Raw genomic sequence first — 13,481 nt, forward strand, 5'->3', positions numbered from 1 at the left:
GTTGCAGTCGCCGCAGCGGGGGACTCTCGGGCGGCGACTGGAGCGCGTGCGCGCCGCACGCACGTCACCCGGAAGTGACGTTAGGACGCCGGGCACACTGGGGGCAGGGCCACGACCATCGTAGGGAAAACCATAGAGTTTTCCCTCCGATGGTCGTGGCCCCGCCCCCAGTGTGCTCGACGTCCTGACGTCACTTCCTGGTGACGCGCACATCGAGGTGGGGTTCAATGTTCCCCCTAAGCTGTGGAATCTTGTGAGCAAAAATTCTACTTTGTGAGCTATTGGCATTAAAGTTGTGAGCGAGCGACTTGGCTGCTGCATAAATTAGTGTGCTCTAGAGCCATCCCTTCCTGAGCGAAGGCAAAAATGTGTGAGCTGGAGGCTAAAAAACTGTGAGCTAGCTCACACTAACTCAGCTTAGAGGGAACACTGGTGGGGTTCCCCCCGGGGCTCAATCCACCGCCGGCAGGGAACGGGCCTCTAGGGCGGGGTTTTCCCCGCCCCCCGGGGGGACTTGGCAGCCCAACATCAGAGGTAGGTCTCGGCCTCTATGCCCTGTTGTTGGCCATCCAGAGGAACTGGCTGGCCACTGTGTGAGACAGGATGCTGGACAAGATAGACCAGTCATCTGATCCAGCAGAACTCTTCTTATGTTCTTAAAACCTACACAAGGCTGTTAATGATAGGACATTGTGGAGGTCATTCATTCATAGGGTCACCGTAAGTCAGAAAGGACTTGATGGTAAATAGCATACTAAGAGAAAATTCAGTGTCCCATACTCAGGATAAGTCTTGTCTCTCTTCACATTAATCTAGCCCTACAAGTCTTGTGCAACTCCTGAATTAGTTTGGGGTAGATTACAGAGAACTTCTTAGGATCCCCAGCATTTTTGCATTTGTGTCTGAGGGCATAACTGGAGCACCAGTGTGATGTAGTGGTTAGAGCATTGGACCAGGATCTGGCAGGTGATGAAAAGTGCCGTCAAGGCACAGCTGATTTGTGGTAACCCTGTAGGGTTTTCAAGGCAAGAGATGAACAGAGGAGGTTTGCCCTTGCCTGTCTCTGCATTGCAACCCTGGCCTTCCTTGATGGTCTCTCATCCAAGTGCTAACCAGGTCTGACCCTACGTACCTTCCAAGACCTGATGTGATCCATCCAGGACCTGGCTTCTTCTTCTTCTGCTTCCCCTTCTTCTGCTTCTTATCATTGTCATTGTTATTGTTATTATTATTACATTTATTAATCGCCCAGTCCCTGCTACTGCAGGGCTCTGTGCAATGTACAATATGGATGAAAACATACACTGGATAAAACAGTTACAATAGAATGGCACATTTTAAAACAGATGGCGAACAAATGAATCCCATTTCAGACTCCCAGCCGCTTCGCGGGCAGGGGGGAAGGGGTAAGGCAAATGTAGAGAGCGGAAGAGGGTGCCAGCCAAGATGAATAACCATCACTGTCCTCAACCAAAAGCCTGATGGAACATCTCAGCCTTGCAGGCCCTGAGGAATTTCATAAGGTCTTGCAGGGCCCTGATGGTACTCAGCAGAGAATTCCATCAGGCTGGGGCCCTGACCGAAAAGGCCCTGGCCCTGGTTGAGGGCAGCTGGATGTCTTTGGGCCGGGGGCCACCAATAAGTTACTATCTGAAGAGAACAACACTCTCACGGGGACATAATGGAGGAGACGGTCCCATAGATATGTTGGTCCCTGACCACTCAAGGCCTTATAGGTCAATACCGAAACCTTGAACTTGACTCGGTACTCCATTGGGAGCCAGTGTAGCTGGTTCAAATCCCCATTTAGCTATGTACTGATCTGTCTGGCCATAGATCAGTTACTTTCTCTCAGGGTGACCTGGATTATCATGAGGACCTGGTTTACTGCCCTGATCTCTTTGGAGGAAGTGCAGAATAAGGGTGAATAGTTAACCTTCTTGTCATCATTTTAGTGGTCCTTTCAAGAACTTTATCCAACACCTTTTCAAAATGATTGCGTTGTGATTTTTTGATGAAGGGTCCCATAGTTGTCAATTTGTCAATCAATGGCCCTGGTCACACAGGAGGTTTTGGGCCAGAACAGGGACGGATCGGAGGCGCAGCAAACGGGCGCGAGCACACCGCAATATCTGGGAATCGGCGTGCACCTGTTCCCGATCCGTCCCTTCCAGCCTAAAACCCGCTGCAAAAAACCCCCAAGTAAAAGGTAGCACCAACCTGGAACGGCGCAGCAAGTGCGGCCGTGAGATTGCCAGCGCGCCCGTCTGCAGGAGCAATCGAGGCTCCCGGTGGAACTGCGCACGCGCACACCTGCGCAGTTCGGCTGCCTTGTTCTCCCTGCAGTGGCTTCCCACCGGCATCTGATCGTGCCGGGGAGCAACTGCGTGGTGGCTCAGGGGATCTATCTGATCCCACCGCCACATGTCTCTTTTGGTGCAGCTTTAAAAAGCCGCACTTCGGCCATTCTTTTTCCCCCCGTGTGGCAGGGGCCAATCTTTAACAGGTTGCATCACTGTATTCCTCCCTGACCATGATATATAGTGTGATTGGCTTTCTGTGCATGAGTGTTCTCACGCAGCCCCGTCGTTCTAATACCCCTCAACCTTTTTGCATCACCGTGCTGCTCAGCAGGCAATTGTTTAAATAGACTATTGGATCACTCACAAGTAAGATAAATCATTCGTAAATAAGGGCTTGTGTTGCAATAAAATCCTACCTTTCATCCAAATAGTCCTTGCTGACACCAGTGGCCACCAGTCATTTTGAAGCTGCAGCGTCTTTGTGCACGCACAGTTTTGCGAAAATTCAATGCAAACCTATTTGGCAGGTGTTTGTGGCTGCCTCTGCTCCAGATGGTGACTATACCGAATGGATGTAAGTTACAGAAGGGTGGGTTTTGGTTCACCTTTGAGAGAAGCTTCCTAGCAGTGGCAGCAGTTCAACAGTGGAACCGAATACCTGAAAAGGCTATTCCACACTGGAGGTCTTCAGGCACAGACCGGACAAATATCTGTCAAGGATGATCTACCTTTGAATTCTCTAAGGTCCTTTCCACACTAGACCTTAAATCCTGGTTCAACCCTGTCCCTGAACTTACATTCTACACTATACTCGAGTTCACCTCTGTAATTATATCGGGGTATTTTTTGTTTCCACACTACACTGAGGTCACCCTGGTTTTGCCCCACACTTGTCCTGGGATAAATGGATGCTGTTATAACCAGGGATAAATGCAAGGCAGGGGTCATTTTGTAGAAAAAGAGCTAGGGGAACTCATTAGCATAACTCATTAGCATATGCCACACCTCATGACATCACCGGAAGTGTGGCATAAGGCCACACCCCCTGACATCACCGGAAGTGTGTCATAAGGCCACACGCCCCACCCCCAACGGTCCCGGCCGCCGGCCTTGCAGCTCCACTGCCGAGCCCCATGAGCATGAAATTACCTCTGATGCAAGGTATTGTGTCACGAGTTGAACTCTGATAAAACCAGGGATGAGATCCAAGTGTGGAAATTACCTAACTGAGCAGAGGGTTGACCTGAGTGCCCTCTAAGGCTCCTTGCCCTGACCCGGGTGGCCCAGCCTAGCCAAGTCTCATCAGATCTGGTGGAATCTGCAAGTTCTCTCCCTGAAGTCATGGAAGAATTTACATGTTTGTTTATGCATGCTGATATCCTAGCTATTCAGTGAGAGACCCGACAGCAGACCATAAACGTACTTGCCGCCAGAGCAAGGTGATAAAATGCATAATTAGGTAGATTTAAGAACATAAGAGAAGCCAATATTGGGTCAGGCCAATGGCCCATCTAGTCCAACACTCTGGGTCACACAGTGGCCAAAAATACCAGGTGCCATCAGGAGGTCCAGCACTGGGGCCAGGACACTAGAAGCCCTCCCAATGGGTTTCTCCAATTGGGTAGTCAATAGATCAGAAGATGTCCCAGGGGTGGAGGCTTAAAACGTGTATCGCTCTTTGTTCTAACTCTCGCCTGGGGCTTGCACATGTGGTTTAGACTTTAGAGAGTCAAGATGTCAAGACGATAATCCTTTTGTTTCGTTTGCAGTGTTTCCCAGTGACCCTTCCTTCATTAGTGAAGTGAAACTTTCTTGTTTAAAAGCTAATACAAGTCTTCTGCTGCGTTTATTAACTCCGCTTTTTGCACTGGAATTCCTAATAAGATCTCAGAAGTTAAACAGGGTCAGCCCTGGTTAGTACTCGGATGGGAGACCACCAAGGAAGTCCAGAGTCATGATGCAGAGGCAGGCAACAGCAAGCCACATCTGTTTGTCTCTTCTTGCCTTGAAAACCCTACAGGGTAAACCATAAATCAGCTGTGACTTGACGGTACTTTCCACCACCACAAGGCTCCTTATAAATCCTAACCACGGCTCTTTTTGTAGCAGGAACACCTTTGCATATTAGGCAACACACCCCTAATGTAGCCAAACCTCCAAGAGCTTACAGTAGCCCCAGTAAGAAGAGCTCTGTAAGCTCTTGGAGGATTGGCTACATTAGGGGTGTGTCACCTAATATGCAAAGGAGTTCCTGCTACGAAAAGAACCCTGGTCCTAACAAAAGTTGTATCTGATAAAGGGAGTTTTGACTCTTGAAATCTTATATCTCCGGTTGGTCTTTAAGGGACTACTGGATTTGAATCTTGTTCTTAAAACTCCAGGAATACTTCCAGTCCTGTCTGTGGATATCTGAGAAACAAGGAGCATATTCTTTTGAGAAAAATGAACTTATTTTAGATGTGTTTTTGGAAAATATTGCAGATCTATTTCCTTGGAGGAATATTGTTCACATCCAGCTGATAAGTTTGCAAAAACTTAGCACACTTCAAAACAAAAAAAATCTATTAACAGTCTTCACACCCTGAAACAGCAACCAGATTTAAAAATGCTTCCCCAAAGATGCAGAACAACAACAACAACAAAAAATACTTAGAGGGGTGGGAAAAGCAATATGTAGTTACCAAGATAGAGGCACACAGGTTCACAACAGATGCCACAGTGCTGAGATTGTGTGAGAGTGAGACACGAGGCGGGGGGGAAATCTTAAACTAATTGGGGGACCTCTGAATTTAGAGGATCACTCGAAGGGAGAGGAATGATTTAACTCAGAATTGCTTCTCAATTGTTCACATTGGAGGAGGAGATGGCGTTGAGGGATTTGCTAACAAGTATCTGATTTCCTCCTATGTTTTGGATAAGCGTCCCTGTAATGGGGGGGTCATTTCCAAGGAATGTATCAAGTACAATTGTCATGATTCTAAGCACATGTACTTGTAGGTCCCATTGAAATAAATGGGACGCGAGTCCTCCTTAATAGCTGTCAGGGTATAAGATTAGCATCATACTAGGCTATTTCTTTAGGACATTTGTTGACCTAGAAATGGAATGTTGATGATGCTGTGACCTTTTTTTTAAAAGTTAATATTACAGTTGTTTCCAGAACAGGGCCTGAGCCTAATTAATTCTGAAAGGGGCTAGTTGCCTGACTTCTTTACACACAAAATACCTTCCCCTGATGAAGGTAAGTTGACAGAACGTATCAGCAGTTTGTTTGACAACCCAGACCAGTAAAGTGGTGTTTTGTGCCATGGCTTTTTCTATGGAGAGGAACTTTTTGGTGTTCAGTCTCTCCCCTCCAGGCTTTAGTGTTCTAATATTATTTAATGCTTGTAATCTGTCATTCGGTGTCTCTCTACTGGAAGAATGCAAGTATTAGCCAATAAGGGTACATTAGAGAAACCCACTTACACAGCACACACACACCCCCAAATAACCCTCCATGCTTAATTCTCCAAGCGAAAGCTGACTGAGGCCCCGGTCACACGGAAGGTTTTGGCCCGGGAGAGGGACGGATCGGGGGCGCAGCAAACGGGCGCGATCTCACTGCAACATCTGGGAAGCGGCATGCACCCGTCCCCGATCCGGCCCTTCAGGCCGAAAATCCGCTGTAAAAAAAACCACCTACAGAGCAGGACTTACTGGAAATGCCGCATAAAGGGCGGCCGTCGGATCGCCGGTCTTCTGGAGCAATCGAGGCTCCCAGCCGAACTACGCATGCACACACATGCGCAGCCGGCGGCCTCGTGCTCCCTTCTGTGGCCGTGGCTTTCTCCCCGGCATCTGATCATGCCGGGGAGCAACCGCGCGGCAGCTCACGGGATCTGTGTGATCCCGCCGCATGTCTCAAAAGCCGCACTTTGCCCACATCAATTTCCCCCTGTGTGGCAGGGGCCTCCATTTTCACAGGAAAAGAAAGGAACTTCATTCCCACAGAGGGAAACCCCCCTCCCCCTCTTCCTCGCGGGCGTGTGTGTGCTATGTGCCATCAAGTTGCTTCCGATTTATTGCAACCCTACAAATTAGCAACCTCCAAAATGTCCTATCCTTAACAGTCTTGCTCAGGTCTTGCAAACTGAGGGCTGTGGCTTCTTTGATTGACTCAATCCATCTCCTGTTGGATCTTCCTCTTTTCCTGCTGCCTTCAGCATCTCCTAGCACCCACTGACTCCTGTCTTCTCATAATGTGACCAAACTACAATGGTCTCAGTTTAGTCCTTTTAGCTTCTAGGGAGAATTCAGGCTCGCTCCTCACACAGCAGTAAGCAAATATTATGTAATTTCTTTCTTTTTATATCAGTTTCCGTTCTTGACGGCTGCTCTGGTCTTCTGCTGTTTGCCATTGGTTTTGCAGATTTCTTTGCACCGAGTGTGCATGCTGTGCAGGTTTTATCTGCAGTTTATCGACTAAATTAAAATACCTTTCTTGTCGACAAATGGGGACCCACGGCAGTTTACGGAACTAGTTTTAACCGGCACTATTGAAACCTAACATACAAACCAGAGAAAACATGACATAAAAACAGACTAAAAAAAAATGCATCCCAAAATGAAAATCAACAGTAAGCTATTTTGGGCTTAAGGACTATCAGTAAGGTATCCCTTACTCTCTTTAAAAGCCCCTTCTGTAAAACCTCCTTCTTTAAAAGCCCACTCTTTAAAAGCCCCCTTCTAAACAAAAATGGCTTCACAAAGCTTCTGCAACATTCGCAATATGAGAGCTCCTCTTAGCCTCCTCAAGGGATCCACTGACACCACAGGCAAAAAGGACCAAGTTCAGGCTGTGGAGGTTCCAATGGATTTCAGGGAAGGCACAGTTGGGGGTGGGGGAGCCAGGGGAACACCTGACTATTTATTGATGCACAAATAATTTTGAAAATTGCATACATGCTTGGGGAGGGGAGGAACTTTGAATGAGGGAAACACAAAAAGATGAAGAATCACAAGTTTGATTCACACCGTGAAAATCAGAATGGGGATTGGGGAGCTGGAACAGCAGGGATGAGAAATCCAAAGCCCGCCGCTGAAAGCACGGCTCCGAACAGTAGAATAAGTTTCACATTCTTAACAAGAAAACAAACCCTTCGTCATTCTACAAGTAAGCAAGTCCTGGGGTTGTGTAGTGGGTCAAAGTCTGTGTTAGAGAAAGAATGGCTATGAATTGTACCTTAATCATGGGAGTGCTTAGAAACAAGTAGAGGAACGTTTCGTTCTCTTTGTGTGCTCCTACTCTGACTTCAAGGCTATACTTAAGTATTTTGAAACGGAAAACGGGGTGAGAGGAGAGAGAAAGAGAGTTACCTATATCGTGCACATAGTTTCACCTAGCCACAGCCAAAAGCAAACCTAGGGAGTGAATCCCTGACCTGGATAGCCCAGGGTAGTCGGATCACAGAAGCTAAACAGGCGCTGGCTAGTATTCGGATGGGTGGCCTCCAAGGAATACCAGGATCGTAATGCAGTGGCAGGCAATGGGAAACCACCTCTGACTGTCTCTTGCCTTGACAACCTGATGGGGTCATTATAAGTCAACTGCGACTCGATGGCACTTTCCACCACCACCCTGGAGTGAATCATTGTGTATTGGCAAACAACGTTCCAGGGAGAATTAACCTGCCCTACCTCGGCACCATGGCCTTGGTCCATAGAAACGCTTCCCATAGAGTTGGCTGGCAAATGGTGGGAGAGCCGGTTGGGGTGGGGACCTCAGAACATATGAACGTAAGAGAAGCCATGTTGGATCAGGCCAGTGGCCCATCTAGTCCAGCACTCTGTGTCACACAGTGGCCAAAACTCAGGTGAAAACACACATTTGCAGCTTTGCACTTATACCATGATATCACTTTCAGAAGAACCCAGAAATGTCGTCAACGAACTGGTGCAACGCTCTAGCATTTGCTGAAATCTCTATGGTTTAACCATAGATTTTTGGGTGAATGCTAGAGTGCCACCCAATGCAATGATGTCACTTCCAATTGCGGCAATGCTGATCACCCCCCATTTTACCCCTGCATTTTACCCCCGCTGAGCAACTGATGGCACAGCTGGCAAGGGTGTGGAGGTTTCTCACCAAAGCAGGAGCCCCAATCACCCAAGTCCCTATACATACTGTACAAACTGAGAGCCAGTTTGGTGTAGTGGTTAAGTATGCAGACTCTAATCTGGGAGAACCAGATTTGATTCCCTACTCCTCCACATGCAGCTGCTGGGTGACCTTGGGCAAGCCACAGTTCTCTCAGAGCTGTTCTATCAAGAGCAGTTCTTAGTCAGAGCTCTGTCAGCCCCACTTATCTCACAGGGTGTCTATCATGGGGAGAGGAAGGGAAGGAGATTGTAACCCACTCTGAGACGCCGAGAGAAGGGTGGGTATCAATCCAATCTCCTCCTCCTTTTCATAAGAACATAAGGGGTGAACACGTGGAGATGACTAATACTAAAACCATTGGTCTATCATGATTTACTCTGAATGGCAGCTACTGTTCATGCTCTTAGTTAGAGAGTTTTTTCACATCACCTATTAGCTGACCCTTGTAACTGGAGATGCCAGGGATTGAACCTGGGACCTTCTGCATGGAAAGCAAATGCACTACCATTGTCCCACAGCCCCTCCTGGAGGTGCAATGCTGGAACAGACCAGTGGTCCGTGTACCCCAGCATTCCATATCACACAGCATCCAACCCCTTCCAACTGGAAAGCCAACGAAAAGGTATAGAGACCAAGACCATCCCCCGATGCTGCCTCCTGGTATTCAAAGGTTTTCTTCCTCTGCATGTAGAGGTTCTTCTGAGTAATCATGGCCACTAGCAATGGTATTCCCAGTAGTCATGTATGGCTGCGAGAGTTGGACTATAAGGAAGGCCGAGCGCCGAAGAATAGATTCTTTTGAACTATGGTGCTGGAGAAGACTCTTGAGAGTCCCTTGGACTGCAAGAAGATCAAATCAGTCAATCCTAAAAGAAATCAACCCTGACTGTTCCCTGGAAGGCCAGATAATGAAAATGAAGCTCAAATACTTTGGCCACCAAATGAGAAGGGAGCACTCACTAGAGAAGACCCTGATGCTGGGAAAGATTGAAGGCCAAAGAAGACGGGGACGGCAAAGGATGAGATGGTTAGACAGTGTCATAGATGCAAAGAACATGAAATTGAGCCAACTTCAGAGGACGGCGGAAAACAGGAGGGCCTGGTGGGATCTTGTCCATGGGGTCGCGAAGAGTCAGACTCGACTGTGCGACTGAACAACAAAAGCTACGGAAGGACCTATCCTCCCTGAATGTATCCAATCCCCTTTTAAAGCCATCTAGGCTCGTGGCTGTCAATACATACAACTGGGAATGCATTCCACAACTTAATTACTCTCAGTTAAGAGAGTAAGTTTGGTGTAGTGGTTAGGAGTATGGACTCTAATCCAGGAGAACCAGGTTTATTTTATTTATTTGTTTGTTTGTTTGTTTGTTCAATTTATACCCTGCTGTCCCCACTGAGACAGTCTCAGGGTGGCTTACATAAAAGTAAATGCATAAATAACAGTTAAATGTTTCATAAAATCATCTAAAAACAGTTCAATTATAAAACAATTCAATATCATAAAGTGCTAGCAGTGTCTATTTAACTGCTTAACGATGGTGGTACTGTATGAATGCATTCAAAGATCTAACTAGGTGTTCAGCTCATTGATCATTCCCTGATATGATTGGCAGGCACAGGCTGTGGATGGCAAAACTGAGGGCTAGGACTCTAAAAGTTTCAGTTGTTGTTGGTGGTAGTGGTGGTGGCTCCTTAGTTGAAGGCTTGGTGGAAGAGCTCCGTCTTACAGACCATGCAGAACTGTAAGAGGTCCTGCAGGGCCCTGATCTCTTCTGGGAGCTCATTCCACCAGTGCGGAGCCATCACCAAGAAGGCCCTGGCCCTGGTTGTAGCCAGCATGGCATCCTTGGAACCCGGGAGGGCCAGTCAGTTTTGAGACCCTGACCATAGTGCTCTCTGGGGGTACATATGGGAAAAGGTGGTTCCTCAGGTATGTCAGACCCTGGCCATATAGGGCCTTAAAGGTAAGAACCATCATGTGCTGGGTTTGGCCGGTCACCATGGATACACTTCACTGAAAGCTGGATACACAGTCCAAAAGCAAGCCAAGAAACAGAGCCGGGAAGAAACAGAATGTCGGGAAATCAGTCAGAGTTTTAAGGAGCAAGGAGCAGAGTCCGGCAACCGGGACAAGGTCCGAGAATGCATGGTTGCATCAGTGCCAAGGCAGGTGACTGTGGTTGCTTATGGCCAGATCTTCCCTTTCCTGGGAGGCAAGCTGCAAAGACTCACAGCCCCTCACGTTGCCTTTGCAACAGCTGAAGTCTGGTACTCCTCCTTCTCTCCTGCACATTCCGACGCTGGCGTGCCCTGCACCTGGGACATCCAGGTGAGCTAGGTGGGGACTCTGGCCTCCAGGTGTCTCCAACTGGGGGTGCTGGGCCAGGCTCTGGACCAGACTCTCCCTCTGACTGCAACTCAGTCTCTTCATCTTGCTGCCCCTACTGCACAGATGCTGGGGTCTCTTCTCCCTCAGGTGCTGGTAAAGGTTCCTCTTCTGGGCTGACTCCAGAGGAGGCTGGGTTCCTCCATGCCTCTTCCTCATCTGAGGAATAGTCAGCCTCACCAGAGCCAGGACCCATGACACAGCACCTTGAAGCAAATTCGGTATGCTGTCAGCAGCCAGTGCAATGCCTTTAGCACAGGCTGGATGTGCTCCTGCGTGGGGAGGCCCATCAAATGCCTGGCTGCAGCTTCCAGATTTGCAACAAGGGCAGCCCCAAGTACAGAGCATTACAGAAGTCTAATCTCGAGATAAACATCGCGTGGATCACTGTTGCCAAGTTGTTGCGGTCGAGGAAAGGAGCCAACTGCCTAATCAGACGCAGATGGTAAAAGGCTGCTTTGGCAGTGGCTGCTACCTTGAGCCTCCATTGTTAAGGAGGCATCCAAGAGCACACCCAAACTCCTAACCTCTGGCGCTGGCACCAAGGGTGCCGCATCAAAGGTCGACTCAGGCACAGGACATCTGTCTTTGTTGGATTCAATTTCAGTTGGCTCAGTCTAAGCCAACCAGCCACAGCTTGTAACGCCCGGTCCAGATCTTCCGGTCTGGCGTCAGATTGGCCACCCAACAACAGGTAGAGCTGGGTGTCATCCGCATACTGGGTGTCCTCCGCATATAGATGTTGAATAGCATCGGGGAAAGCACTGCCCCTTGAGGCACTCCACAATCCAGTGGGTGCCTTCTGGACAGCTGTTTCTCATTGTCCCTGACCTTGGAGAAAGGAGGAAAGCCATTGCAAGGCAAGCCCCTGGACTCCTATGTCGGCAAGGTGATGGATCAGTAACCGATGGTTGACTGTGTCGAACGCTGCAGGCAGGTCCAACAGCAACAGTACTGCCAATCCGCCCTGATCCAGATGCTTCCGGAGATGATCCGTGAGGGTGACCAGTGCTGTTTGATTACCCTCTCCTCCACATGCAGCTGCTGGTGTGACCTTGGGTCAGTCACAAGTTCTTTCAGAGCTGTTCCCTCAAGAGCAATTCTCTCAGAGAGCTCTCTCAGCCCCACCTACCTCACAGGGTGTCTGTTGTGGGGAGGGGAAGGGAAAGGAGATTGTAAACCGCTCTGAGACTCCTTTGGGTAGCAAAGGGTGGGGCATAATTCCAATCTTCTTCTTCTTCTTCACGATCCCATTGCTCTCTTCCTGTTACCAAAGGCATACACCGATGAACCCGGTGAGAAGCAGGCAGCTTCACAATACACAGGAGATCCATATGGCTGTTTTCTCTGACCTAAAACCATAATATTCCTTCCAGTGAGACAAATGGGACATGCAAGTTGCCCTACATCTCTCCAGTAGCTAGAAGTTAGCCAAAAAAAAAAAGTAGGTCGGGCATATGCTCATTAGTGGAGAAGGAGGATAAATTAGCAATGCTATTCAGTGAAGTGTTATTAATGAGACAGCCGTGTTTGAAGAGAAGCTATCACATTTCCTTGCATATTTCGGCTCTTGCAGATTCGACACATTTCAAGCTGAGGTGTACGTTCCAGAGGAGGTGGAGGCTTAGATTGCACCCTCGTGGCTTTATTTCAAAGGCTTCTGAATCACACCTCTGGCGTCTCAAGCTAATCTGTAAGTCAGAAGCACCAAAGTATAAGGCTGGCTTTTAAAGTTGAATCTTGGTCAGGTTCGGGATAGAATCGGAGGCGCTGCGGGCTCACAGAGGCTAGGGCCTTGCCACTCCCACTCTGCCCCATCAACCACTTCAAAAAGAGTGGCTCCTTCTAGCCACATGCCTTTGGATATATCTGGTCTGAAAATATACCTGAAAAAATACCTTATTAGTGTCTTCAGGATGTCTTTGGGTCTCTGGATGGTATTTGGGATCTTCTGGGATACCAGAAAAATGGGCCCTGAAGAATCCTGGAAATATTTGGGCATAACCAGACATATTGGGAGCCAGTGTTTTAAGGCTCCCAGGGCTTCACGCAGCGGTCAACGTTGTCCTGGAAGGCCAACAAACAGAGTATACAAGCCAAGATCTTCCCCCTTGATGTTGCTTTCTAGGACTGGTATTCACAGGCTCTCTTTAGTTCAAAGAGGTTTGTAGCTTGGGGATGCTCTTAGATTTGCATTTACAGCTGGAGGCTCAGATCTCCTCTGTGGCACACTATACCTTTAAACAGGTTTGGATGGTGTGCCCACTGTGATTAAGAACATAAGAGAAGCCAATACTGGATCAGGCCACCCAACACTCCTTGAGAAAGGAGATTTGATCACAGTCCTTCTCATGCATGTGCATCGGAGTATTGAAGTTAGTGGTTCACGATAGATAGATAGATAGATAGATAGATAGATAGATAGATAGATAGATAGATAGATAGATAGATAGATAGAGATAGATAGAGATAGATAGATAGATAGATATAGATAGATATAGATAGATAGATAGATAGATAGATAGATAGATAGATAGATAGATAGATAGATAGATAGATAGATAGATAGATAGATATAGACAGACAATGAATAGATAGCTAGATGGATGGATGGATGATAGATGATTGAGAGCCAGTTTGGTGTAGT

General features: G+C 47.9%; 1 non-coding gene across 1 annotated transcript; it reads right to left on the reverse strand.

Moving 5' to 3' along the window:
• Window positions 1–8,895: 8,895 nt before the first annotated feature.
• TRNAG-UCC lies at window positions 8,896–8,967 on the reverse strand. Its single transcript has one exon. It is a non-coding gene; the product is annotated as a tRNA-Gly (tRNA).
• Between the last annotated feature and the right edge of the window lie 4,514 nt (window positions 8,968–13,481).

Source organism: Gekko japonicus, unplaced genomic scaffold, assembly GCF_001447785.1.
Source record: "Gekko japonicus isolate JY-2015 unplaced genomic scaffold, Gekko_japonicus_V1.1 scaffold949, whole genome shotgun sequence".
Classification (NCBI taxonomy): Eukaryota; Metazoa; Chordata; class Lepidosauria; order Squamata; family Gekkonidae; genus Gekko; species Gekko japonicus.